The sequence below is a fragment of the Canis aureus genome, chromosome 12 (assembly GCF_053574225.1).
Source record: "Canis aureus isolate CA01 chromosome 12, VMU_Caureus_v.1.0, whole genome shotgun sequence".
NCBI lineage: Eukaryota > Metazoa > Chordata > Mammalia > Carnivora > Canidae > Canis > Canis aureus.
In genome coordinates this window covers 14314103-14337490 of record NC_135622.1, presented here as the reverse complement: position 1 = coordinate 14337490, position 23388 = coordinate 14314103, and the positions used below count along the sequence as shown (strand labels likewise).

General features: G+C 34.8%; 1 protein-coding gene and 1 long non-coding RNA gene across 17 annotated transcripts in view; one reads left to right on the top strand and one right to left on the bottom strand.

Annotated features, from left to right (window-relative positions):
• Positions 1-23388, top strand: part of EXOC6B (exocyst complex component 6B) — a 612331-nt gene that overhangs the window by 398418 nt on the left and 190525 nt on the right. Inside the window, exon 19 of one of the 11 annotated variants that reach the window (XR_013349064.1) lies at positions 21239-21399. The exons of the other annotated variants lie outside the window; for them this stretch is intronic. The gene's annotated coding sequence lies outside the window, so the exon portion shown is untranslated. The remainder of the gene's footprint in view (positions 1-21238; positions 21400-23388) is intronic. 11 annotated transcript variants of the gene reach the window in all.
• Positions 1-23388, bottom strand: part of LOC144280635 (uncharacterized) — a 58654-nt gene that overhangs the window by 9243 nt on the left and 26023 nt on the right. For 4 of the 6 annotated variants that reach the window (XR_013349070.1, XR_013349071.1, XR_013349072.1 and 1 more), the window contains exon 4: positions 21179-21327. This is a non-coding gene — a long non-coding RNA (uncharacterized LOC144280635). Of the gene's footprint in view, positions 1-18373; positions 18593-21178; positions 21328-23388 lie in introns of those variants that run through there. The other 2 variants (XR_013349067.1, XR_013349069.1) reach the window with 2 other exon arrangements.

Sequence of the window (23388 nt, the reverse complement as noted above, 5' to 3'; positions counted from 1 at the left end):
CGCTACAGAAATCTTCCAAATTAAGTGATGTCTTCCTGTTGATGTCTTTCCCTTTTCCTATAATCAGTATCCTTTCTGATAATTCTTACTTAACACTGTTTACCCTAATAGAGAATGGACTCTTGGACAATTGTCAGTGTGATTTTTCTTGCAGAGAAGTTGGCCCACTGGCCCTCTAACCCTTTCCTACTTCTTTTCAATGGACAATTAAGAAGTGGCTTTTGTGTCTAACAACTTAACTAACTTGATAAGGCAGTCCCTATCCCCTTAAGGAGAGATGGGCATCACTCATAGCGTGAATTATTTATTTATTTATTTATTTATTTATTTATTTATTTATTTATATTTTAAAGATTTTATGTATTTATTCATTAGACACACACACACACACACACACACACACACACACACACAGAGGCAGAGACACGCAGGCAGAGGGAGAAGCAGGCTCCATGCAGGGAGCCCGACGTGGGACTTGATCTGGGGTCTCCAGGATCACACCCTGGGCTGAAGGCAGACGCTAAACCGCTGAGCCACCCGGGCTGTCCCATAGCCTGAATTTAAACTGCCAATTCATTCTTCCCAGAAATGTGTCCTGTCTTCTACCCCAGCCTCTGGGGACATCTTACTATAGATATAATCAGCATTAACAGAAAGATAAGTGTATTCTTAGATACAAAGATGAACAGACAAATCAAGCCAATAATTGAGGAAACCAACAACATGAAAGGTAGGCAAATGACAAAGAGAAGAATTAACATCCAACTTAGAAGAACTTTCAAAAGTAAGTTTAATTAAATCTTAAGAGAAATTCAAAAAAATGGAAATTTCAAAATTAAAAATACAATAAATGAATTTTTAAAAACACAAAATATTAGCTAAATAGAATAGACACAGTTGAAGAATCATCTAGTAAGCTTAGATAAATGAGTATTAGCAACATTGGATTCTAGAGGACAGTGAATCAATATTGTTAAATTTCTGAAGGAAAATCATTTTGAAATCAGGCTTCTGTTATGCCTGCATTTGTGATTATAGTGGCACAGCAAAAGAAAGGCAGCGTTGGATGTGGCAGAACTCAGAAGCTTCCCGTCTTCCCCTGAGGTCACTCAGGAGTATGCATTGGCAAAGGTTAACAGAAACCCAGGCAAAGAAACCAGTAAATTCATACTTAAAACTAAATGACATTCATGTATATTGTAAATGACAGATCTCAGAAAAATCTTAACATGTAGTGGATACTAAGGGGGAGAAAAGGAAGAGAAAGCATTCGAGATTTTTGTCTTATTCCACTGGAGACTCTCAGTATTGACTATCTCTAAATACTAACGAAATAGGTCTTTTAAATGTTTTAAAAATTTCAGGGTAGCAGTTAAAAATAGTGAAACAAAAATGTATAACAGAAAAGGGGAAAATAGGAATTAGGAGAATTTAACCAATCCAGATTATGAGAAGGTAAAAAGAAACTGTGATAAAAGAGAAAATATGAAATAAGATGGTGGTAATGAAGTCCAAATATGTAAAAAATGACACCCAGTGTGAAAATAGTAAAATTTCCTTTTAAACATAGAGACTGTCAGATTTGCCTTAAATCAAAATTTGACTTTGTGTTGTTTGAAAGAAATACTATTCAAATAAAAAAGGATGGAAAGATATAAAATAAACATGTGAGAAAATATTCCAGGCAGATGTAAGAAAAAGAAAGTAACATGAACCTTATATAAATTAGAATAGAACTAAGACAAACAATCTCAAAATTAGATGAGAGGTATATGTCACATTGTAAAAAAAAATACTCAATACACCAGGAAAATTAAAAGGTAAAAACTGTATGATCACCTCTCAAGTATTGAAAACAGTTCAATACTTGAACATGAAATTAACAGTTTAACATTTGATATAATTTAATGGCTACTCCTAATAGACGCTGAACAAGCTAACAGTAAACAGAAACTTCATTAATTTCATAGATACTATTTACTAAGAATGTGGAAGAAACATCATGTTTAATGGCGAAACATTATAAGCAGTCCTATTATACCAGAGCCAGAATAAACAAGCTCGTTGTCACCACTGCCATTCAGTATTTTTCAGGCGGTCCAAGCCAGTGCAGTAAGACAAGAAAAATAATAAGCAGTGGGACCATTAGATAGAAGTGAGAAAGGTTCAATTTGTAGACAATGTGATTATCCATTCAACACAATCCAAGACAACCACTTGCAAACTTATTAGAATTAGTAAGAGTTTAGTAATAATGCCAGAGACAATATTACATATCATGTTCTTCAGCTTGTCTATACCTTATGCCATATTACAAAATGTGATAAAAATGGATTGCATTCATCATTGCAAGAAATATGGTAAAATAGGTAGAAATAAATATGACAAGAAATATGCATGATATATAAGAGGAAACTTTAAAATTTTAATGAGGGGCATAGAAGAAAACCAGATCATTAGCAGGAATACAAAGTAGTGTTCCTGGATAAAAAGATTCAGCTTATGAAATAATCAAGATAAAGCAGTAGCATCTAAATTAGTGAGGTGTATTAATAGAAAAAGATAACAATGATGTAGAATAGACAAAACTATGTTTTTAAAGTGCTTGATCACATTACAGTTGAAATTCTTATATGATGCAAGATACTAGTCAAAAGTTAAAGGTAACTCTGGATAATTAAAGACAAACCAAGAAAATATTTATATATAACAAAGGTTAAGATCTTAATCTTATAAGTTACTAAGAACAAGCTCAATAGAAAACTGGGAAAGAATATGTGTAGATATTTTTCAGCAGAAGAACTAGAAATGCCTAGTGAGTAAATGAAAAGATTTTTAGCTCTCATTAGTAATCAGAAAAATGATGTTCAAAGTCAAAATAAAACATCTTTCTTATCAGATTAGTAAAAATGATAAAGATTGATGAAATACAGAAACATCAGCTCTTTTCTACATTTTAATGATATAAAGCCTTTTGGGGGAGCCGGAGTGGTTCAGTTGACTAGGTGTCCTACTCTCAGTTTCTGCTCAGGTCATGATCTCAGGGTTGTGGAATCGAGCCCCATATTGGGCTCTGTGCTCAGTGCAGAGTCTACTTGATATTTTCTCTCTCCCTCTCCCTCCTCTGTTCCCCCTACTCTCTAAAATAAATAAATGAATCTTAAAAAAAAAAATAAAGCCCTCTTGGAGCACAACTTAACGGTATCTAGCAAAACTTAAAGTGCACATTCATAGAGTCAACGGTTTCATCTTGTACCCACTGAAGATCTATATATATATATAAATATTCATCGCAACATTGTTGTATAAAAAATTTAAAACAGTTTAGATGCCCATTAATAGGCTTATATACCATAGTAAGTACTTGGAATAATATTTAACCTGATGTGGTAAATTCCTGTTAGATAAGATTAAATTACAGAACATTAGATTTATTATGACTTCATCTTTTAAGAAAAAAATATATGTGCTTGTACATGTATGAAAATGCATAAAAGTCAGACTGGAAGAATGTATTCCATGCTGTTCCAGGCATCTCTCTGAAAGGGAGTTGGTTTAGTGAATAAATGTGAATAAGGATTTTCACAATTTGCTCTATTAAATTCTTTATTATTTTGAGTCTTTTATAATGATGATGTAATAAAAAACTGGAAGAAAAATGTGCAAATGGCAAAAAGAAATACAAAGGCCAATAAGTAAGCATACTTGTGCTCATGATTATAGAAATGCAAATGAAAACATCAGTGATATGTTTCATGTCTTGGCAGAGTTGTGACCGAAAGAAGCACTGATATGCTCTTTGTTAGAATATGATTTTTTAGGAGGCAGTTGACTTCATTTATTAAAATTATGTGTCCCTGCCCTCTTACTTAGAATTTTTCATTCTTATACATTGTTTTCAAGACATCGTCATGAATAGGCAACGATTTATCTGTGAGAATGTTTTTTAGATAGCGTGTTTTAAACAATGATATGAAAACAATAGCCTTGGCCAAATGACTTGCTCTGGCTAGTAAAATGGAAGTGTTTCATATGTTACTTCTCAGAAGAAGCTGTAAGAACCATTCTGTGGTTCTTCCATTATGCTTGCCCCTCTGCCACATGCATAGAATGTCCCAAAGTGTAGCTGCCCCATTTCCAACTTGGTTCTAGAATAAAAGTGACATTAAACAGAGCATCTGATCCCTAGCTAACAGTAATTTGGGTGAGGATTACGCCTTGGTTGTAAACCACTGAGATTTAGAGGTTGTTTGTTATGGTACCATAACTAAATATAAGCTGCCTTATACAGAAGTTGATAACTAAACAAGATACTGCTGTAATAAACAGACATACAAAAGTACCTAAATATTTGACATTGACTTTGAGGCTAGGCAGAAGGTAGTTTCCATAATAAAACCTTTGGTGAAATTGTCACCTGGAAATTGTAACTGGAAATCAGATAATATACCAGATTGAGCATGTGGTATTAGGCAGTAGGAGAGTTTGGGAAACAAAATGTGACCAATGTTCATTGGTTTCTATTGCCTTCATTTGTTTACAAAAAAGAGATAAACTCAGGAAAAAATTGACCTGCTTATTAACAGGGTATAAAGGGAATAAGGAGAATCCAGAAATTCCAGGAATTGAAGAGTCACCATATTTAACTGTTTCTCATTTTCAACTGATTAAATATATAATTGAAAATTATTTGAATGGACAGAAACCCATTATATTTCAGCCACTTGTCAAAAACCACATCAGAGCTGAAGCTAGCACAGTTTTGTTAAAACCTCAGATTCAACTGAAATGAGTATCCAACAAGGATCAAGAAAAATCAGTGTTTGTCCAGAGGGCAGAGTCACCAGCCTCAAGAGAACAACGAATGAGGAAGCCACTGCAGGAAAGCAGAACGAGACCCCAGTTGAGGAATGTACTCTACTCCCAGGGCAAGTGGCTCTTACAACTTCTGTCCAGTAAAGTTTCAGAATTCATATGGATAAGAAACTACCATGTGTTTCCTATCTTCACCTTTCCAAATTGAAAAGTATTCCAGTTGTGGTATTCCTATTCTGCAATTATATATTGGGATGTTTGAGGGGCAGCTAACTTGCCTTTTTAGTTTATTGGTCTCCAGAGTAAAATGTACCAGATCTGGATTTTAAATAGAGTTTATTACAAGATAATGGAGGTTTTTTTACTTACTCTTTTGGCGTGATTGTATAGGACTTTCTGGTTATCCCCTCTGGGGAGCAGAGTGTGTATATTTTGTATGCAGTAGGAAAAAGCAAATATTTGTGAGCAGTTGGCAGATTGTAGTATTATTATTTTCCCTAATTATTTACTGACTCTCCTTGTGAGAGAATTAAAATTCTCTACCCAGTGACTTCAAGATTGGTCATGTGACTTCCTGTGTCCAATCAAATGTGAACAGAACAGGTGGATGTCACCTTCAAGCAGGATCCTTGAGAATCATTAGGTTGTTCTGGCATGGCTGACCTCCCTCTGCCATGAAGATAGCATATGCCAGGAAGACTGCTTCTTCAGGCTGATCCCCAGCTAGCATGTAACATGAGTAAGAAATAAATCTTCATAGTTGTAAACCATAAAGATTTTGGAATTATTTGTTATTGCAGCGTAACCTAGTGTACGTTGTCTGATAAGTCAATATTGGTCAAAGTTTTTTGTTTTCACCTCTAGAATCCTGAAGATGCTAAGCCTCCAAAATCTGCTTAGAAAAGAAAAAAAAATCACCTTTTCTCTGCACTTTGCTAGTGAAACATATAAAAACTATTATTACTATTTGGCACAATTCCATATATACCATATGTACTATTGTTATTTTTCACAGTTCTAAGATCCTGTTTTGTTATAAGGACAGTGCCAATAGTCAGAATTTCACTTTGTGCTGCCTATTCCTCCTCCTTAGTGTAGTGAAGCAGTGTTCTGCAATATTCAATTGGCTTTTCCATTGGCATGATTAATTCTAGAAGCTGTGATCTAAATTTGTTGATCATACTTTGGACACTCATACTTTAAGGCAGTAAGTTGTAGCATCTGTCTGTGATTGAATGCAGTCAAAAAACATGGAAAGTCTTCCACACATTTCAAACTACACGGTGTCAGTACATTTTTAAGAGTTTTCAAGATGTTTCAAACATAGTTTTTTGAGTTTCTTGTTTTAACCTTGCTTCTTCCCCACAACCACAGTGATTTGGCCTTTGATCACTGTATTCATGCAGGACCCCACACTCAGCATATTTTCCTTTGTTTGATCTTTGATTTGTAAATTTTCAGAACTCCATAGCTAAATTTAGGAGATTGAGGCAAAAAGTGTAGTCAGATTTTGGCTTCTTTAATTTAGCTGAATGGAGAACCTTAAGGCTCATTACCTTTCCTAACTTGATAATGCAAATGAGTACCTGAATCTTAAGGATCAGATTGCTATAGCAATTGATTATGTTTCATAAAGGAAAGATATATAAAAACACAGCATGTTTATATTCCTTCCAGAAACATTTTCACCACTTCAGTGATTGGAAAGTACTTATTATCAGTTAATTCAGTGAAGGCAGTGGGCATAAAATCTTACATTGGGCAGGGAAAAAAGAATTATCATAAAAGTTATATTGTAATCTAGTAATTGTCTATTGATCCTCTGCTAACCATAGCATTTTGAATTGAGGTAAGTTGGAACAGAGCTGGGTAATTTCAGCGAACTAGTAAATTTTTATAGACTTGGAGATTATATTCTTGGGATTTAGGTCTGTCTAACTGTCTCAAATTGAACTTTGGTACCCAAGAAATTGGCACCCAAAATAACTAAGCAAAGCTAGTGAAGGTCATTCATTTCTCAAGTGTAACCAATTGACACTGATTGCATCTGTTCCTTGATAGGCTGTTCTCTCAGCATATTAATATATCCCTACACAGAGGGCCTCTGTCCATGTTGTGTGGAAAAGGCAGTGTTCTTTGTTTTCTTGTCTCATTAGCTAACTAGAGTCAAGCACTCAAACTTGGAAGTAATTTATTTTTCAGTTTTAGATAAGTATTAATAAAACTAGTTTTTAGACAACTAGTAATTGAACAGTTAGATAAACTATTTCATATAGTTGAGGAGCCAACAGTTACTTTTCAAAGGGCTTTGGAAAGCATTATGTAGTTGATTCATTGTTTTTTGACATCCTTAGCGATTCTGTTGTTATGGGATTAAAAAAATAATTTGAAGAATACTCAGTGCAGAGCCTTTGAGTTCTCTTAATGTCAGGGAAAGGACACCAAGAGAACTAAAAAAAAAAAAAAACCCTGACTCACTTATTAATTGGAGATGACAGAGATCTGGAACTCTTTTTAGTTTGATGAACTAAAGCTAAAATATAAAGGATAATATACTGTCTTTCATAGATAAATATGTCATTAATGATCTACCATCTATAACATGCTTTTTGTTGATTTTCTCAATAGAAATAGAAAACAAGGAATGGGAATGTTTAGTAATGACTTGAGAATTTGAATGGCCTACCAGTTAAGGTCAAATAAGCAAGACTATAGGTCTATCAAAAAGCTAAATTGGTCTAAGATTGTGTTATATAATGTTATTTAACAGTTTTCAAAATGTAGTCCCTAGAACAGTAGTGTCAACATCACCAGAGAACTTGTTAAAAAGAATGGAAAATGTTGGGCCCCATCCCAGACATGCTGAATCAGAAACTCAAGCTTTTGTCTAGGCAATCTTTGTTTTAATAAGTCCTCCAGGGAATTCTGATGTATGCTAAAGTTTAAGAACTAGAACAATATCCTCTTCTACTTGATGCTGGGCAGAGCATTCCTCAATCAAATATTCTGCTTTGACTTATAATCTAAAAAAGATGCTGATGAGTTGGAGTACTTCTAAAAGAAAATGCTATTGTATAGAAAGGACTAGAAACTTGGAGTGTCTGGGTGGCTCAGTTGCTTAAGTGTCTGACTCTTGATTTCAACTTACGTCATGATCTCAGGGTAGTGAGATCAAGCCCTTTGTTGGGCTCCATGCTGGTTGTGTAATCTGCTTAAGATTCTCTCTCTCCCTTACCCTCTACCTCCCTCACCCCTGCTCTTGTTCTCTCTCTTTCAAAAGAGAAAAAGAAAGAAAGAAAGAAGAAAGAAAGAAAGAAAGAAAGAAAGAAAGAAAGAAAGAAAGAAAGAAAGAAAGAAAGAAAGAAAGAAGAAAGAAAGAAAGAAAGGACTAGAAACTAAATCATATGGAGACATTTGAAAAAAGTTTTGTTTTATCTAGTCTAAAGAAAAGATAACCTAGAGGCTTATGATGTAATTGTGGCCTTCAGTTAGCTAAAGGGTTTTCTGAGCTCTCAAAGATAGGACAAAAGGCAGAAAAACCTTCCAACAAAACATATGCTGCCTCTGATTTAGTGAGCTTCACTTCTTTGGAGATATTTGTGTTGAAATCTAGACACCATCAATGGCAATGCTGTAGTAGTCATTCTTGTGGGATTAGTAAAATGGCCACTAAGATTTTCTCTAGACTAAGGGAATATATATATCCATGACTTGCACTAAATCACCTTACTCTCAGTGGGCTTCTGGTTTTTACCTAAAGCAGTATATTGAGCTTTAAGTGATGGATAAACCTCTTTTATCTGAAAAATGTACTTATTTTATCCCAGTTCATCTCTAGCCAATGTTAGAATTCTGAATTAAGCCTTATTTTCTTTCTGCCTTGTGAAGATACTATTTCCTTATCCTCTAGCTTCTTCTTGTTGCTGTCAGCCTGATTCATTGTTCTTTTGTACGAAACTTGTCTTGTAGTCCATCTATTGTTTATATAATCTATTGATTTTTTTCATTTTAGTGTGTATTTTTCTAGAAGTCCTATTTGGTTCTTATTCATACCTGCCTGTTCATAAGTTCTGCTTTTCTGTAATTATTTAAACTCCTTTTGTCTTGTTTGTCATCCTAATTATCTTTTATTTTAATTTTCAAATAGTTCTTTTGTTTCAAGTCTCTATCTATGCTTCTTATTCTTTTTGTTGATCTTTTGACTTTACCTCATGAAAAATCAGTTCTTTATGTGGTTTTAAATTTTTGATTATGAGCTTATCTTTGACAAGAATTGTTTTTCCATGGGAATGTGTATTTCCTAGATTAATGAAAGTGTCCTTATTGAGCTCTTTTTTTTTTTTTTTAAGATTTTATTTATTTATTCGTGAGAGACACACACACAGAGAGGCAGAGACACAGGCAGAGGGAGAAGCAGGCTCGCCTCAAGGAGCACGATGTGGGACTCAAAGCCAGATCCTGGAATCATGCGTCCCACTATTGTGCTCTTTTACATTTGTTTTTGTCTCAGGAGTTTCAACTGATCCAGAACTGATTTTTTTTGTTCCTATTTAAGCTTACAGATTCCTGTACTATGTGAGTATTGCATATAATGACAGCACACCAATATTTGGATTTTATGTTTTTTTCCAACATTTGGATTTTAATTTCTTGTGGGAGACTATTTTTTCCCAACAGCAAGTGAATAGCTAAAACAAAGCTTCTATGTCACTTTAATCTTATCTCTTCTCACTGAAAGTATAGCCTTTCAAGATCTCAGAAGTATGCACATGTTATGGACTTAATGTTTGTATCCCCCTAAAATTCATATATTAAAATCTAAATCTTAGTTCCCTTATAAGAAGAGGCCAGAGAGCTAGCTTGTTTTCTTGTCACCATGTGAGGATACAGTAAGAGGTTGGCAGCCTGCAACTCTGAAGAGGGCTCTCAGCAGAGCCCATTCATATTGACATCCTGATCTTGGACTTCTAATCTCCTTAACTATGAGAAATAAATTTCTCATGTTTATAAGCCACCCAATCTATGGTACTCTTTTGTAGCAGCCCAAGCTAAGACAGCAGAAGTCTAGTTTCTATCTTCATTCTTCAGTGGAACCTGAGGTCTATCCTTGTATTAATATTAAAATCCACTACACAACTGTTAGGTAATTCTGCCTCATGTCCTCTTGAGATCTGAGCAAAATCAGCTCAGGAGCACATTCCTCTGGTTTTTAGTTAGTTAGTTTTTGTTTTGTTTTGTTATTGCCCTAGTAATGAAGGAGTCGGAAGAAAGGCAGGCAGGGACAAGATGAAACCGCTCTTAAAAGGATTTTACACCACCCTGGAAGGAGCCTTCCGCCCTTTCCCATGTGAATAGACAAAAACCTGATTGGGTAACAGGCACATGGAAGGTTAATCAGCCCATACCAAACAGCCCATAAAACCCCCTACATTTAAACATCAAATCAGCAACCTTCTCAGGTACCCTCCCTCTTCGGGAGCTTTGTATGATCACTCAATATATTTTACTTTGTTGCCCATCACTCTTCGTCTGGTCTACCTATTCATTCTTTGAAACAACATGACCAAGAACTATGGGCATTGAAGGAAAAGAAAATCCTGCAACACTACTACCTAGATATTTCCTATTCTTTCAAACTGAGTTCTTTAGCTAAAAAATATTATGATATTGAATTTATAAGTAATTTCTATGTTTTGTGTCAGCTCAGTCTGCCATATTGTCAGAGTTAAAATTTCTTAGTCTCAAATTCTCCCAATTTTTTTGATAGTGTTACCTATATGTGTGTAAACATAAAGTAATATAAATATCTCATCCATACAATCCCAGTACAACTATAAGCCTAAAACAAATTTATAAATTAAATCTAAAAAATTACAATGAGTAAAATTAAAATAATAAGATCAATTTTGTGATTTTGCTAAAGCTAAATTGCTGCATCCAACTTGAATAATACTAAGTATCAATGCAGAATTTTCAAAGTCACATTTAATGTATGATTTTTCAATTTTCTACCAATTTTGCCTAGTTAGCCTATTGTGAAACTTTTTTATACTGTCTGATGAACTATTTTGACTTGAACTTGGTACAATTGCTGAAAGGTCCATGTCTGCCCTTTCACTCATGGCAAAAATGTCCTATTACTTGATGCCAATCTTATTGGAAATATAGATGCAAGGGCAAAGACTAAAATTGCATCATGATTTTCAGTTACAAAAACAGGCATTCAGAAAAAACAAGCCATAATTAATTTATGTTTGTAGACCAGCACAAAGATGTGGAAAATGTCCCATTAAGAACCATAGAACCTGTCTCTCTGTAAACCAGTTTGAGGAACTCTGATCTGTGACATACACTTGTGACATGGCTACTTGAATTAAGAAGAGTTGTCTCTTGGAATGATATCATAAAATGGCGGAGTAGGTAGCTCCAAACTCTCATCCCTCCACAAACATTGACCAAATGAATGCTGAATCAAGAAATAAAGGCAGTCTGATAACAGTAAGAAATCTGTGTGGTGTTTTTACTTGCCTTTTAGCCACTTTCCCACCAGCACGTTGGTAGTCTTGAAGCAGCAGCAGTCCATGTTCCTGAGCATGGGTCCCTATTGACTGACTGCAGGGGGGATCAGAACATATCTCATATACAAATTATTGTGTATATTTTTTCTAACCTGTCTGAGGACTACATCATGTTCAGATTATGAACTTGGAAAGCAGAAGGCAGTAGGTTTGTATGTTCAAAGCACTGAAAGGAAAAAAAAAGCCTGTCAACCAAGAATTCTGTATTTGACAAAACTGTCCTTTGAAAATGAAGTAGAACTTAAAACATGTCGAAGCTCTACGTGAAGTAGAGCTTAAAACAAAAGCTGAAGGAGTTCATCCCTACAAGAAATGCTAAAGGGATTCCTTTAGTTTTAATTTTTTAAAGATTTTATTTATTTATTCATGAGCAACACAGAGAGGCAGAGAGAGAAGCAGAGAGAGAAGCAGGCTCCATGCAGGAAGCCTGATGTGGGACTCAATCCCGGGTCTCCTGGATCACACCCTGGGCTACAGGCGGCGCTAAACCACTGTGCCACTGGAGCTGCCCGATTCCTTTAGTTTTAAATGAAAGGGCACTAGATAGTAACTTGAAGCTGTATGAAGAAATAAAGATTTCCAGTAAAGGTAAATATATATAAGAATCAGTATTATTTTGGGGGCGGGCTGTATCTCTACTTTGCATTCCTACTTGATTTGAAAGACAAATGCATTAAAAGAATTATAAATCTATCTTATTGGGTACACATTTATATAAATGTGTAAAAATGTAATTTATGGCAAATTCAGGTAACCTAGAGGAAAGGGACAAAATTCTAGACTAAACTGGCTCCAGAAGAAAGAGAAAATTGTAAAAGACCTATAAATAAGTAAAGAGACTGAATCAGTAATCAAAAACCTCCCAACAAAGTCTAGGACCAGATGGCTTCCCTGGTGAATTCTACCAAACCTTTAAAAGGAAATAACACCAATCCTCCTTAAACTCTGCCAAAAAATATAAGATTAGGAACACTTCCTAACTCATTCTATGAGACCAGCATTAACCCTGATGCTAAAGCCAAATGAAGACATCACAAGAAAAGAAAATTATAGACCAATGTTCTACATAAATATATAAGGACAAACCCTTGACAAAATACTCTCAAAATGAATCCAGTAATATTGAATGTATTGTAAACCTTGACCAACTGGGATGTCGCCTGGGAACGCAGTGCTGGTCCATCATAAGGGAAGCAGTCAGGTTATACACTACATTACTGAGTGAAGGAGGAGGACCACGTTATCCTTTCAACTCTTGCAGAAAAGTGATTTTACAAAATCCAACAGCCTTTTGTGGTAAAAACACTCAGACAACTAAGAATAGAAAGGAATGTTTTTTTTTTTTTATCTGTATTTGTACTAAAATATTTCTAGTTGACAGACTCTTCTTATTTATTTTATTTGACATTCATAGAGCTTCTTGGATTTGGGGCTTAATGTCCTTCATTAGTTCTGAAAACTTCCCAGCCAGTATCTCATCAACTATTTTTTTCTGTCCAGTTCTTTCTTTTTTCACTTTCTTCCTAGGACTTTAGTTATTACATTAGCTCTATTAAAGATATATTAGATATTTTTTACTGTGTTTCATATGTTTCTTATAATATTTTCTGTTTTATACATCTGGTTTTCTTTCTTGGAATCTGAATATTTGGTTGGACTTATCTTCTAGTAAATTAATCCTTCTGCTATGTCTAATATGTCATTAAAACATCTTTTGAGTTCTCAGTTCCAGGAATTGTGTTTTTCAGTTCAGAATTTTTATCAATTTTCTATTGCTAGATCTCTGGTCTAATCTATCTCATTACCAGTTTTGTAAACATCATTTCACATAATAATTATAATATATGAATTACCCAAGGATTTGTTTCTGTTTTCTATTTTTTATCTTGTTTTGCCCCACCCCCTTATGAGATAGTACCATCATTTGATACTCTGATAATTTTTTTAAGTTCTAGACCATGTATTCTTGCTGAAAGGAGGCTGTCCTCAAGGCTTTGTAAAGATTAGTCTGTTTCTGGTTTACACATAATCGTAAGGTATAGTCCTCTTGGAATCTCAGTTTGAATCTGGGTTGTTTGCCAGGGCTCTTCCTCCTTGGTGGACCTTGATCTCCAACCTCTGCTCCATGAGACTACTTAAATTCTGCTGGGCTGTCTCACCTCTTTCTATTTCTTCCTAATTGTCATTTCTGTTTCAGGCCCCCATTACAGTTTAAGATTAAGTAAACCAAACAATATAAAGAATGTCAATCTCATTCCTCTGCAGTACACTTTACTCCAACATTTTATTCCCTAATTTTGACTGTCTTTGTTTTGGGATGCCTGCAGTAAGAATGCTGAATCCATTATTATTTGACCCTACATGATTGAGCAGTCCAGTTTTCTTCTCAGCCTCCATGCTCTATGTTGAGAATAAGCAAAATCCCTAAGAGGCAGAAACACTGGAGAAATTCCAGGTCACCTCAATGTTTAACTTTTCTCTTTTGTTTCCCTTAATCTTTGTGTCCTCCATTGCTCTCTGATGACTTCAAATAGCTGTTTTTATTTTGTTTTGTCTGTGTTATTTCATCAAGTTTTGTAGTGGGTCTTGGTGGGAAGACTAACTGCATTATCATTGGAAAGCTCCTAAGTCTCTTTATCTGTGGATATTCTTCATTACTTTTCATGTTTTGTTAGTTATTTGTTAAAGAAAATTAGCTCCTTATTTTATAAGATTTCCCATGGTACATCCCAGGGATGTCCCTAAACATGTTCCTTTGTGCTCTCTATTTTCCTTAAGTTGGTGGTTAAATATAGATGTATAAAATACTTTATAGATACTTATGTATTTTTCTAATTGCATTGAGCTGGGAGGCTCATGATTCCTAGTTTTCTCTGTTTTTGTGATGTTAAGAATTAATCCATGTGTTCATTTTAATTTGCATTTGTGTCAAATGGCAAATACGTGTGTGTTTTTAACTTTGTAAGAAACTGCCAAATGGTCTTTGATGGTAGCTATACCATTTTATGTTTCCAAAACCAATGTATGAGAGTTTTATTTGCTCAAAATTCTTCTCAACATTTGGTATTGTCATCCTTTTCGTTAACTTTAGTCACTCTAACGAGTAGGTACTGGCATTTTTTTGTGGTTTTATAATTTCCCCAGTACCTACTGCTAGTGAGCACCTGACATATGCTCATTGGCTGTTCATATATCTTCTTTTATCAAGTGCATATTCAGATCTTTTCCCCATATTTTTCATTGGGCTATTTTTCTTCTTATTAAGTTGGAAGAGTATTTTATATTCTGAATACTAGTTCTATTTCATTTTCTATATTTAGTTCTATATATATCCTGAATCCTTGCCTTTTCATTGTGTCCTGCCTAAGAAATCCTGTACTCTGACTTCTTTTTTTTTTTTTTATTTATTATTTTTTTATTTTTTATTTATTTATTTTTTTTGTACTCTGACTTCTAAACACTTTTCTCCTGTGTTTTTTCTAGGTTTATAACTGTAACATTTTTTTGTTTGGCCATGTGATCCATTTAGGAATTTTCTTCTTTATGTCAGAGTGACCAAACAGTTGAGGTTTATGTTTAGGCATATGACTATCCATTTGTTCAAGCACCAGTGCTGAAAAGTTCTTTCAGATTTCACTGGACATTATCCCATTTCCTGATTAGAAGACATTTCCTGACCACAACACAGAAAATTCAGTTTATGTATCTTTTTAGTCCATATTATTATACTATTGTTCAGGTCTCACTTACCATTATAACTTTTTTCTGGTTGATCTGTCAAAGTCTGTGTATTCTGTCAAGATCTCTTACTACCATTGTGCTGTATGTGGTTTTTGGTACTTTCCCTGTTCTACAGTTTTGGTTTTTTTTTTTTTTTTTTTAATGCATCCTTATGCAATATTATGTATTGTGTTAGGGCTTGTGGCAGTGAGATCTCTATTTTAGAATGCTGATAGAAAATGACTGTTTTGTTTAATAATGTTTGCCTTGAATTTGAATTTAATGTCTTGTTAAGACGTTACTACTCTTCTTTTACATTTTCTTTTTCCTTATATGCCTTTCCCCATTATTTTATCTGTCAGTTTCATCAATTTTTTGTCTTGCCTTTGTCTTTTAATAAGATAATTTAAATGATATTCAATTATTGTGCTCTTTATTTGGTTATGAGTGTATAGTTTTGTTCTTTCTCTTTTTATTTATTTATTTTTTGTTTTTTGTTTTTTTCTCTTTTTAAAGTTTCTTTTGTTTCCTTTGTTTTGGTGCATTTCCTATATATTTTTTAGCCTTGCACATCTCCAGCCGCTTTAAAGAATGTATTTTCATTTTTTCAAAATATTCTTCAACATATAATTAGTGTGAAAAGTTCTATTTGTGATCTACTTAATATAAGTGGTTTATCAACACATATTCATTATCTCCCTCTTCCTCTCTTATATTTTTAGCATATTCCCATGTTTTAGATCAAGAGTGTTACTATTATTAATTATTACAGCATTATTTTCCACATTATGTCTTTTTCCAACAGTGGGTACTGAAATTTACATTCAGTTTTAAGACAGCTATTAAGTTTATCTCACTTTTTATTGGTTTGCATGGCTTTCACAATGCATATCTTTAAGTAAAGATATTTGTTTCATATTTTATGAGGCCTTCTGTACATTTCATAATGTTTTCTTCTCACCTTTAGCTGGATCAAAATAATTTTTTATGTAACTTTTTTTCCCTTTGGATACTCTGTACTTGTTCCACTGTTATCTACCTCTTAGTGTTGCAGTAGAGAAATTGGATTTTGTTTATCAACCTAATTTTTCTACCTGGATGCCTGTACTTTTCTATAAATATTTTTTCCTGGTACATTGATTATTCCTTTGTTTTAAAAAAAAAGATTTTATTTATTTATTTTAGTGGGGGAGAGGCAGACGGAGAGGAAGAAAGAGTCTTAAGCAGACTCCACACTGAGTACAGAGCTCAATGTGGGGCTTGATCTCACGATCCTGAGATCACCATGAGCTGAAACCAAAAGTCAGATGCTTAACCGACTGTGTCACCCAGGTGCCCCTCTATTGGTTATTCTTTTTTTTTTTTTGTTAAGATTTTATTTGTTTATTCATAGAGACACAGAGAGAGAGAGAGAGGCAGAAACACAGGCAGAGGGAGAAGCAGGCTCCATGCAGAGAGCCCGACGTGGGACTTGATCCAGGGTCTCCAGGATCACGCCCTGGGCTGCAGGCGGCGCTAAACCCCTGCCCCACTGGGGCTACCCTCTATTGGTTATTCTTAATATTTATTTATTTATTTATTTATTTATTTATTTTTATTCTTAATATTTCAGTTTTCTCTTGCCTCCCCTTTAAAACATCAATTGTCCTGATGCTAACTTTATCATTTGTGTTCAATTTGATCATCTTCTGTATCATAATTTTTAGCTTCATACCAAGTTCTTGGAGAATATCTCATGTTTGTTTTCCACATAACTTGACTTATTTTCCATAGCATAAATCTTGCACTTATTCCCTCTTAATTTAGCTTAATTTAGTTACTGTGCTTTTGGTATTCTTCTAATCCTTTTATCCATCTCTCTTTATATTTCTGTTGACTTTTGGATTTTTTTTTAAAGATTTTATTTATTCATGAGAGACACACACAGAGAGAGAGAGAGCGAGGCAGAGACACAGGCAGAGAGAGAAGCGGGCTCCATGCAGGGAGCTCGACGTGGGACTCGATACCAGGTCTTCAGGATCATACCCTGGGCTGAAGGCAGCGCTAAACTGCTGAGCCACCAGGGCTGCCCAACTTTTGGATTTATCATGTTATTTCACCTCACACTATTTTCTCTGTATTGCTTTATGCTCCTCTTTTATTGGAAATTATTTATCTTTTAGCTGATGATACCCAAGAGTCTTGAAAGTTTCCTTTTTATTCTCTAATATATAATTTTCTGAGGCTTTAGAATTCTGTAAGTCTTTTAGATGCTGTATTGGTCAGGATTCTCCAGAGAAACAGAAACAATAAGATGTGTGTGTGTGTGTGGTGTGTGTGAGAGAGAGAGAGAGAGAGAGAGAGAGAGAGAGAGAAAGACACTTATTATAGGAATTGGCCCATGTGATTGTGGCTTATGAGGAGTCCTAAGATCTGCAGTTGTTAAGATGAAGACCCAGGAAGTTCGTTTAAGTTCTGGAGTGAAAGCTTGCAGCCTCAAGACCTAGTAAGAGCCGCTTTTTAGTTCAAGTCTGAAGGCTGGAAAAGACTGATGTTCTAGCTCAAAGCAGTTAGGCAAGAGTTCCTTCTTACAGGAGGATATGCCTTTTGCTCTGTTCAGACCTTTAACGAATTAGATGAGGCCCACCCACATTAGGGAGGGGAATCTGCTTTACTCTATTGATATAAATTTTTTTTAAGTTTTATTTATTTATTTATTTATTTATTTATTTATTTATTTGAGACAGAAAGAGAGAGAGAGAGGCAGAGACATAGGCGGAGGGAGAAGCAGGCTTCATGCAGGGAGCCCGATGCAGGACTTGATCGCAGGACCCCAGGATCACAACCTGAGCCAAAGGCAGACGCTCAACCACTAAGCCACTCAGAAGTCCCTATTGATTTAAATGTTAATCTCATCTAAAAATACTCTCCCAAACACACCCAGTGTAATGTTTGACCATATATCTGGGCACCTTGGGATCCAGTCAAATTAATACATAAAATTAATCTTTACAGATTGCTTTACCCTTTTTCTTTTTCCTATTTTGTTTCATTTTTACTTGGGCCATATAGCTAGTATTTTATTCTCCTATTTGACCTCAGATATAGTTCTTTACATGTTGTATCCTTGTCAAAAAACAGGGAGAGTAGACAGCCTATCATCCTTTTCTCTGCTCCATTTAATGGCAGTCTCATCCCTTTCCCAAATCATTTGTGTGTCTTCTGATTTCCTGCTTCTACTGGCTTTTAAGTTATCAGTTATTACAGCTAATAAACTTTAGTGGCTTTCATACCTAAGATGGTATTTTCTTGCATAATAACAACTCCAGAAACTGTAATCACACAGAGGCTCAGGAATGTCAGGGCTAATATATTTGTAATCTCTTGATCTTTTTTCCTCAAGGTTCCAAGGTAGCTGAGAAATGTAGCCATCATATCCTCTGTAGCAGGCAAAAGGTTTCTGAAGACATTTCTGCTTTCAAATCATTTGCCTTCCATATCTGACAAGAGGTCGAGAAACATAATTATTCTGTTTGTATTGAGAAGGATTATTTTGTTAATGTGGAAGGGAGCAGGGATAACAAATAGGCAACTAACATGGTCTGCACATATATATTTTTTTTGAGTAGAGAAGATGTCTTTCCGTGACCATTGTCTGCTTCTCTAAAAATTTTCTAGACTTGCAGAGTACAATGTAAATGGTCAGTTTCTAGCATGTTCTGTTACAGATATTCTTCAGTTCTTTTTTCTTTTTATGATTCTATTTATTTATTTGACACAGAGAGAGCGAGAGCACATGCACAAGCAGGGGGAGCAGCAGGCAGAGGCAGAAGGAGAAACAGGCTCCCCATCAAGCAAGAGGCACACGTGGGGCTCGATCCCAGGACCCTGGGATCACTACCGGAGCTGAAGGCAGACACTCAACTGACTGAGCCACCCAGGCACCCCTAGATTCTTTAGTTCTTGTTCTTACTTTGCTGATGGGACTATGCTTCTGAAATTACATTTTATTTCAACAATTTTCCTTTAACTGTAACTTTATGCCATCTCTTCAAAATATGCAGCTTCTGCTTAAATTTAAGAAAGAAGCTAGGTGGCCTGGAGTCGTTGAGGAACTCATGAAAAACAGGGAGAACCTCATTCTAACTTAATGCCTAGGAGTAGCGAATATAGAGGACAGCTGCCTATTATGTAATGCTCAGGGTCTTTGAGATCAAGAGATAGATGGTAGAAATCTTCAAAAATGTTTGATGCCCCATATTCTGAATTCTAGGAACATTTTTCTTAATTCAACTTCTGCCTTCTACTTACAATAACTTCATTGCTGGTTTTTTCAATCTTGGTTTTAGCATTATTGTGGCTTTTTCTGGCTCTTTACTGTTGGGAGTGTTTGTAAAAAAGCTATACTGAAGGGTTGTTAGCCAGGCAATCTTTATTCAGTGGGTATTTATTTTAATAGCCATTTGGTTTCATTACCGTTTAATGAGTTCTTTGATAGCGAGTTCCTTAATTAACAAGGCAGTCTTTCAGGTTTCCTCTTTTCTAATTGTTAACATATTTTGGTGCTTTCACACAGATACACTGTGATGAAAAGTTTCCTCTTTACAGCTCCTGTAAGGCCATTCAGAAAGGAAAAAGATGGGGATGGGGAGATTATGTAGTGTGTTTCCTTAGAATATAAATGGTTTAAGAGCATTTGCTCTCCCAAACTGAAACTGAGTGAAATATTCATATTTCATGCTCAATTTCCTATAACAGGAATAGCTCAGAGTGGATTTCTACATGTATGAAAGTTGGTTAAACTCAGCTCACGTCAGAATTTGTATGTTGAATTTTTCTATAACCGCCTCTCAGGAAAGGTGGAATATTTAATTCTACCTGGGACCCAAATAAACTTTTATTGAAAAATTTCCTTGAGCTATCTGCAGTACTCCCCTCAAAGATAAGAACATTTAATAATAAACTACCTACCACTCATTGAGGCCCTAATATATGCCAGATACTGTACAGGTCTCTATATCTGTTATCCCATTTCTTGCATAAATTTCTGCAAGGTTGGTGTCATTATCTCCACTTTACTGATGAACAAGCATGATTAAACAACTTTCCTAAAGGTCACATAAGTTATAGGGCCAGTATTTGAACCTAAATTAATATGAATCAAAGTCCTTGCTCTTTCTCTCTGTATCGCTTCCACTGTAGTCCTGTCTTGTTTTCACTACCACTACCATAAAATGGACATGATGGCTCAGGCACTGTTCTCCCATAGAAGATTAATTAGAGAGCTAATGAAATTTTTGTAAAGAAGATCTTAAATGATTTCCCTCAGAGAAGCCTAAGGTTTTAAATATTCTGAAATGAAATATTTGTATTGGCAGAAAATAATGAACCAAAGCACATACAAGATACGTTAGCTCAAAAAAGCAAAAAAGAAACTCAGGCTAATGATGTGTTTGGGAGGAGAAATGCTCTTATTTAGGGTATTGACCAGTTAGGAACTAAGTAATAAGTTGTATGTGGAAGTTAAAAGCGACGGACTGGCAGACAGTCAGGCGTCTGTACCATTGTGTTTTGTAAACTTTCTCCTGTGGCTGTGGTGTGTTTTTTCCAAGCCCACTTAATTTTTTATGAGGTTTGTAAAGGTCTTGAATAAACAATTGAGATTATAGAGGTTTTCCTGGAAGCTTTGGTTAATATTTTAATACGCTCTGCTTTGTCACATTATTAAATAGCTTATTAGTTTGAAAGAGAGCATTTCTTTTTTCTTTTTGCTATTTCTTTTTTTCTTTTTTCTTTTTTTTTTTTTTTTGTCCTAGCAGTTAAATATCAAAATTGGATGTATTTTTTACGTGATTTTTTTCTTCTTTTTATTTTAACTTGATACCTCTGCAGATCGCCCTTGGATTGGGAATCAGCATTTGAGAGGCCTCCACTTAAAATGCACTTCAAGTGAAATTACAGTTTAGAGGGTATATCTTGAAATGAAGCCAGTGGTTGTAAATGTAGGTAGTAAGAGAGGACTGGAGAAGGAGAGGCAGAATTGGATAGGGTCAGAAAACAGGAACTAATAGAACTTTGGAGATTACCTCATTGTGACCTTTTGCTCATTAATATATGAATCTGATTCTTTGGCATCTTGGTTGCAGTCTGGTGAAATGTCAAGCATGGCAAAGACTGAATACCTTCAAAGACATTTCTGTGTTAATGAGATGACTTGATGAAGTTGACCTTTAACCTGAACAGGAATTGAGGAAAGAGAAAGGAAGAGTTTTTATTTCTCATTATGAGGACTTCTTATTCTATGGAGGTTTGTGTAGTAATAATTGTTATTTGTAGAGTACTTTATATGACCTCATTTCAAATTGGAAGCCACTTGAAAACATTTCCATGTTGTTATTATTGGGATGTAATGAAGGTCACCCAGAAAGTCCTACCACTTTTGTGAAGCCTTCTCTGACTATTTTGGCCTTATAACTATTTCTTTTTAAATCATATAGCACTTAGAGTTTATTCTGCTCAATTTAGCAGTTAATTGCATGTTCTCCTTGATTTGCTTCAGAACAGGAAGTACACGTTCCACTTTTTTGTGTGACAGAATTTTTTACTTAAAAAGAAGAAAATCATATGACTCTATAAAAGGCACAAATGGTTAGTAAAATATTATGAACTCATAATATCTTACATTTTAAACAAATATACCCAATGTCTTGTCAACTGTTTTCCATACTCAGGATCAGAAGGATAAAAATTGTAATAGTCATTTGCTGAGTACTTAATTAATATAAGCCAGGTACTGTGGTAAATACTACATAGGAATTATTTTTATTTAACCATTGAAGCAATTCTATTTTGCAGATGACAAAACTGAGGCAAAGGTTAACGTCAGTATTCTGGGGCTTTGTATTTATTTATTTATTTATTTATTTATTTATTTATTATTTTTTAATGGGGCATTGTATTTAATGTTTGTTTTCATTAAACCACATATCTGTAATTTGTCTGTTTACCTTTATATATTTTTCTATTGTTTGTTTTTGCTCTTAACACTGTGTTGGTCTATGGCAGTAGAACATACAAGTTAAGGTATTTGCTGGTGTTTTCATTGTTTTGTAATGGGCATGTATGATTAACTGGTTATAACTTCTTATCCTTTATTGTGAATTTGAGTTCATAAGACCCATATATGAATGTATTTTCTTTATAAAGCAAAAGTTTTTGTCAGGCTGATAATGAAAATTGAGACTAGGGCATATGAAATTTTTGGCCAGGGAGAAAGTCTTTAAATGGTTATTATCATTTTTTCTGGTTGATATATATTGGCAAATTAAAAAGGTTCTTTTTGGGTTTTAGTTGTGATCTCATAGCTCATATCAGACTTCTCTAGTCATAAATATTTTTATATTTATAATTTATATTTATATACAAAATATAAAACCAGACAATTGTCAAAAAAAATGAAGGGATCAGTGCATGAGATGTAAATAACAATTGGTTTCAGAGGAACAGGGTACCAAAGAAGAAAAAAACATGGAGAAAGAACCCCTAAAATGTCTTTATAAAATTCCCCTTGAGCTCCTGACTAATTTATAAGCTTCACATGAATAGGGCACACTCTGGAGTTGCAGAAGATATCAGCTGCTTGGAATATTAATAGCTGAGCAAATATTCTGGAGTTGCACAGCAAAGACATTGAAGATTGAACCCATGGAGAGCCCTGATAAGCACATGGAACTTTCAGTTTAAATATGGATATTTTTAAAATTTTTATTTATTTATTATAGTCACACAGAGAGAGAGAGAGGCAGAGACACAGGCAGAGAGAGAAGCAGGCTCCATGCACCGGGAGCCCGACGTGGGATTCGATCCCGGGTCTCCAGGATCGTGCCCTGGGCCAAAGGCAGGCGCCAAACCGCTGCGCCACCCAGAGATCCCCGGAACTTTCAGTTTAAACATCAGTAAAGCTATCTATAGTGATTAAGGACAAGTTCCTAAGATAAGGGGTGAAATTAAAGTAGACCCACTATAACTTTAAAAACAAGCCTGACAAAATGAAAGTGATCCACTAATAATTTAACTGCCTGCCTAAACAAAATTCAAAACTCTACTGAGGAAAATAAAATAATCTAGTGCCTCTATAGCATCTTATCTGAAACATATGGCATATGAAACAGAGTTTCTTAACATGATAATAAGAAAAACTGACCTGTAATCAAAAGTTAAAACAGTCAGTAGAAGCAGATCATTAGGTAAACCAGATATGCTAGGAGACAGAGATTTCAAAATAACTGATTAATAT